This window comes from Microcebus murinus, chromosome 13 (assembly GCF_040939455.1).
Source record: "Microcebus murinus isolate Inina chromosome 13, M.murinus_Inina_mat1.0, whole genome shotgun sequence".
Classification (NCBI taxonomy): Eukaryota; Metazoa; Chordata; class Mammalia; order Primates; family Cheirogaleidae; genus Microcebus; species Microcebus murinus.
This window is the reverse complement of record NC_134116.1, coordinates 82,731,908-82,737,720: the sequence shown is the minus strand read 5'-3', so window position 1 is coordinate 82,737,720 and position 5,813 is coordinate 82,731,908. Positions and strand designations below refer to the sequence as shown.

Below are 5,813 nucleotides of genomic sequence, written 5' to 3'. Positions count from 1 at the left end.
CTGATGGCAGAATACCCATTGTTCAGAGAATTAGTTTTATTAGTTTCGTAAAAATCTATGAGCTTTCTGTTGCATATTTTGCAGAGTACTGATTATTCTTTTATCAAAAATGATTATCACCAAAGGACTCACTGTGGCATAGACATTCCCCACCAGCGTCTGGACACCCAGCACGACGGGGCCGTATGCCACCAACACTATGGAGCAGAAGGAGATGACCAGGTCCACCCAGTACATGACCACAAAGAAACTGACCAGGAGCAGGATGATCTGGGTGGCCCTTTTCTCCGGGGAGATGCTCGGGGAGAGGGACATGTTGTGCAGGTGCTGGGATCGCCTCTGATGCCTGAACAAGAGAGTCACCATGTACACACTCGAGAGCAGCATGCCGCCTACAAAGCAGACGTCTCTCAGTTGTATCAGCATGAAAAACAGGCTCCACCTGAGGTAGCTTGCAGAGGAAAGTGAGCAGTATTTAACAATACTCAGCTCTTGGGTCTGGGTCACATTAGAAGCAGCCACGGTAAACAAGAGCAGGTTACGACTGAAGGACAAATTGAGAATCCATAAAAAGAGTAAGGAATGGATGACGTAGCCTCTGGATTTCTGTTTGAACCGGCCCAACCAGGAGGAGCTGGGGCTGATGGTGACGGCCTGGAGCATGCTCAGGAGGCAGGTGGTGCAGATGGAGAGGCCCCGCATCACCCTGCTCAGGTAGAACAGAGCCTTACACTTGACGTCATTCTGCAAACGCAGGGACTCAAACAGGCCTGGAGAAAGAAACAGCATGGTGAGCAGCATCAGTATGTGGACGAGGGCCAAGTTACCAGTGAGCAGGTCGTGGGGCTTCGGCCTGTGATCCAGAAAGAGCGTGAGGATGCGGGAGAGGAGGAGGAAGGTGTTGGCTGTGAGTCCAATGCCAGCTTGCAAAAGAGAGGCATTTTTTAATGCTAACATAAGTGAAAAGTGATTCTTTAAATGTCATCAAGAAAATGTTTTTTCTATCTGCAAAACAATTTATAGATATATCGTCAATTTTTTTCATTCAGGAGTCTAATTACCATCACCATTATTTTTAGTTCACCTAATTATTATTAATATTTTTATAGTTTCTGTGTCATGTAAAATTTTTAGGGGTTTGAATAACCCTGATTTTTTTAATAGTCCTGATTATCCCACATAAATCACTGAAAATATAGGTTTAGCCAATATTTTCTCCAGAAAATAACACATACATGTATATTTGTGTGGATAAAATTTATATGTCATGTACGTATTATATATACATCCCACCAATGTATCACAATTTTGCCTCAATATAGTGCAACTGTATATGCTTCTATATGACTTGGGCCTCCCTCTATAGAAAATATTTCTCTATTCTTCTCTATTATTTCGTGTAATATTTAGACCCTGAAGACTGATGGGCATATAAGATTACTCAATAGTATTTGTAAAGCTGAACTGCATGACATTTTATGCTGAAAAGACTCAACAAAACATTTAGAAAAGACCCATTTGCATCTCACAGCACATCACTTTCACACCTTCTATTTTCATCTGTCTTTCATGTTTATGGAAACCTATGGTTGTTGCCTCCCCCATAATAATCAAGAAGATCTTCAACTTTTAAATAAGAAGATTATTAGCAAGGTGGATTTCATTTGCAGTCTTACTTCTATTTTCCATAAGAACTAACGTATGCCCAAGTACTGGAGATTTAGGGTGTATTTTTGGGGAGAGGCTTTAGTTCACTTACCACAAGTCCTTTTAATTGTATTTCCTGAGAAAATGACCCTTTCTCAGGATAGTTTCCAATGCAGAGATATAACACGCAGGCTCACTTCCTCTTAGGTGTGAATTCCTAGAGTCCTGCTCTCAATTACCAAACCAAGAACTACTTTTACCCCTTATACGACACCCATAGACGTGCATCAGAATAGTCACGTAATATGTAACTACAGTGTTTTGTTGCCATGATATTCTGAAATTGAAGACGAGAATAATCACACAGCCGTCCTTTCATTGAGACTTGACTTAGTGTACAGGCAGACCCCCATGCCAGAGAAAGCATTTAGGTTTTCAATATTACATACTTCCCTTCAAATACTTATCAGGATATCACCAAACTCATAACACTCTATAAAATTCCACTGGAGGGCCCGGGCCGAGGAGGGGAGGCGGTGGCCGCGGTGGCCGCAGGACCAGGAGGCGGCGGCTGGGCCCACACCGCGGCCGGGAAGAAGGCGGATGCGCTCCGGCCCTCGGGCCAAGAAGCTGGAGAAACTCGGAGTGTGCACTCCGCCTGCAAGGCCCAGGAGTCGTGTAAATGCAAGGCCTGGGAAAACCCCAGCCCTCTCCCACTGCCCCCAGAGCCGATCTGCAGCAAATAATTGTCAGTCTGACGGAATCCTGTCGGATTGTGGCCCTGCCCTCGCTGCTCGTGTTTCCCACCTGGGGAGCGCGTCAGAGGAAGACATGAACAGGCTCCGGGGAATAGTGCTGGGAGTGGAGTATCTTTTTCCCTGTGTCCACAAGGAAGAAGATGCAGACACCAAGCTAGTTTATTTCTACCTATTTAAGCTCTTGAGAAAGTCTGTTTTGCAAAGAGGAAAGCCTGTGGTTGAAGGCTCTTTGGAGAAGAAACCTCCATTTGAAAAACCTAGTGTTGAACAGGGTGTGAGTAACTTTGTACAGTACAAATTTAGTCACCTGCCACCAAAAGAAAGGCCAACAGTAGTTGAGTTGGCAAAAATGCTCCTAAACCGCATCCACTATTGGCATAGTTGGAGGCACCATCTCAGCAATGCCTGCGATCTCCCAATGGCGATATTACTGGATACAAAGAGAACTACACAAGGTGGCTGTGTTACTGCCATGTGCCACCGTTCTGTGACAGTCTACCTCGGTACGAAACCTCACAGGTTCCTGGGAGAACATTACTTCGCTCAGTCTTCACCCTTGTGAGGAGACAACTCCTGGAACAAGCAAGACAGGAAAAGGACAAACTGCCTCTTGAGAAACGAACTCTAATCCTCACCCATTTCCCAAAGTTTCTGCCCATGTTAAAAGAAGAAGTTTACAGTCAAAACTCTCCCATCTGGGGTCAGGGTTTTCTCTCAGCCTCTTCCAGAGCCAGCCAGCTAGGAATCCAAACAGTTATCAGTCCTCCTCCTGTGGCTGGGACAGTTCCACACAATTCAAACTCATCTTCCTTTGAGCAGCCGAATGGAGGGAGCAGCAGTCCTGCCTGCAAAGTCTCTTCTGGACTTGAGGCAGACCCAGGAGAAAAGAGGAAAATGAATGATTCTCACGTTTTAGAGGAGGCCAAGAAACCCCGAGTTATGGGGGATATTCCGATGGAATTAATCAATGAGGTCATGTCCACCATCACGGACCCTGCAGCGATGCTCGGACCAGAGACCACTTTGCTGTCAGCACATTCGGCCAGGGGTGAGGCGGCAAGGCTAGAGAAGAACGCAGGGGTGTAATCGAATTTCACGTGGTCGGCAATTCCTTGAACCAGAAACCAAACAAGAAGATCCTGATGTGGCTGGTCGGCCTACAGGATGTGTTCTCCCATCAGCTGCCTCGAATGCCAAAAGAGTACACCACACGGCTTGTCTTTGACCCGAAACACAAAACCCTTGCTTTAATTAAAGATGGCCGTGTTATTGGTGGTATCTGTTTCCGTATGTTCCCATGCCAAGGATTCACAAAGATTGTTTTCTGTGCTGTAACCTCAGATGAGCAAGTCGAGGGCCATGGAACACACCTGATGAATCATTTGAAAGATTATCACATAAAACATGACATCCTGAACTTGCTCACATATGCAGGTGAATATGCAATTGGATACTTCAAGAAACAGGGTTTCTCCAAAGAAATTAAAATACCTAAAACCAAATATGTTGGCTATATCGAGGATTATGAAGGGGCCACTTTAATGGGATGGGCGCTAAACCCACGGACCCCACACGCTGAATTTTCTGTCATCATTAAAAAGCAGAAGGAGATAATTAAAAAGCTGATCCGAAAGAAAACAGGCCCAGATTCGAAAAGTCTGTCCTGGGCTTTCATGTTTTAAAGATGGAGTGTGACGGATTCCTATAGAAAGTATTCCTGGAATCAGAGAGACAGGCTGGAAACCGGGTGGAAAAGGAAAAAGTAAAGAGCCCAAAGCCCCTGACCGCTGTACAGCACGCTCAAGGCATCCCCAGCAGGTGAAGAGCCGTCCGAGCGCTTGGCCCCTCATGGAACCTGTGAAGAGAACAGAAGCTCCGGGGTATCATGAAGTTATAAGGTTCCCCATGGATCTGAAAACCATGAGTGAACGCCTCAAGATTAGGTACTACGTGTCCAAGAAATTATTCATGGCAGACTTACCTCGAGTCTTTACCAATTGCAAAGAGTACAGCCCCCCCTGAGAGTGAATACTACAAATGTGCCAAAATCCTGGAGAAATTCTTCTTCAGTAAAATTAAGGAAGCTGGATTAATTGAGAAATGTTTCCCCCACCCCTCCTGCTCCTTACGAACTCTTCAAGCAGTGTGCCTAGAGCAAGGCGGTTTCGTTTTACAGGGAATTGAACATAACGTATTAAAGATCCTTGTAAATGTAATAATCAAGCACTTTTGAAAAACAAACAAAAAACCCTCCTCCTTTTAGCTTTTCAGATATGTATTTAAATTGAAGTCATAGAATATTTTTATTTTATGGGATAGATTTTAATCTATTTACTACTATTAATGTAAATTTTCTATGGCCTGTCTCTCAGCCGACTATTCCATGATAGATGACCAGGGGTTTCCTCAAAACTGGTATGTGAGGAAATTGCACATAGTTAGCAAGATTTGGGGGAATCCAGAAAATTTTCAGACCATGAATGTTTCTATTTTTTTTCTAATGGAATGTGAGAGTTTATTTTTATTTTATTCTGAAGGATTTTAAGGGAGGGATACATGATAAAAAGCCCATAAAAGGTGAAATATGTGAAGTTTGAAGTCTCATTGTAGACTTTTTATATACATATATTTTAAAAACACTCATCTGGATGAGGTGCTTTGAGCAGTTCTGAAAAATACAGTTCTAGAAAAGCAACCGCTTTAATTCCTAAGGAAGAGATTCTAAATAATGCAAACTTTTTTATAAGCATCTGGGCTTTTGATAATTCTGTCTACCTACAGCAAACTTGTTAGTGCATAGCCACTATTTTAATAATCATTTTCTCTACACAAATGCGTAATATCATATTTGACTTTGCTCATGCAGGCCATAAGTTCCAAAAGATAATTTCCCAGGCCACAAAGGCATAAACTTGAAAACACCTGAAGTTGAATCAACATGCTTTAATAGGAAAAGATGAATAGTCTATGTATGTATCAATCTGGTGAATCCTTGTTCTAATAAATAAGGATTTTTTTCCTACGATACAGACAACCCCATTGATAACATATATATGAACATTTTTGCTTTTGCATCTCCAAACGAAGTTTATTTTCAGAGGTGAATTAAATTCCCACCACGGTTTGCTTGTCAGTAATTTAATACCTACATTGGTATATTGGTCCAGGGCCATAGACTACTAAAAATCCATCAGGTAGCCTTTTTAATCTATCTTGGGGTTCCAGCTTAGTGCTTGGATTTGTTTCCTGATTACATTACATAGTAAAGTGGGACATCTGCCATCCCAACTCTGGGAAAACCAACTAATATACCACCATATAAATAAACGAAGGCCATCTTGATGGTCTTGACACTAATTTTTATGATGCAAATTTATAAACTGATTGTTGTAAAGGACAAGGTTTTAA

The 5,813-nt window shown here is 42.7% G+C and overlaps 1 pseudogene; it reads left to right on the top strand.

Moving 5' to 3' along the window:
- The first annotated feature begins 582 nt into the window (after positions 1–582).
- Positions 583–4,638, top strand: LOC105878775 (histone acetyltransferase KAT2B pseudogene; annotated as a pseudogene).
- Positions 4,639–5,813: the final 1,175 nt, after the last annotated feature.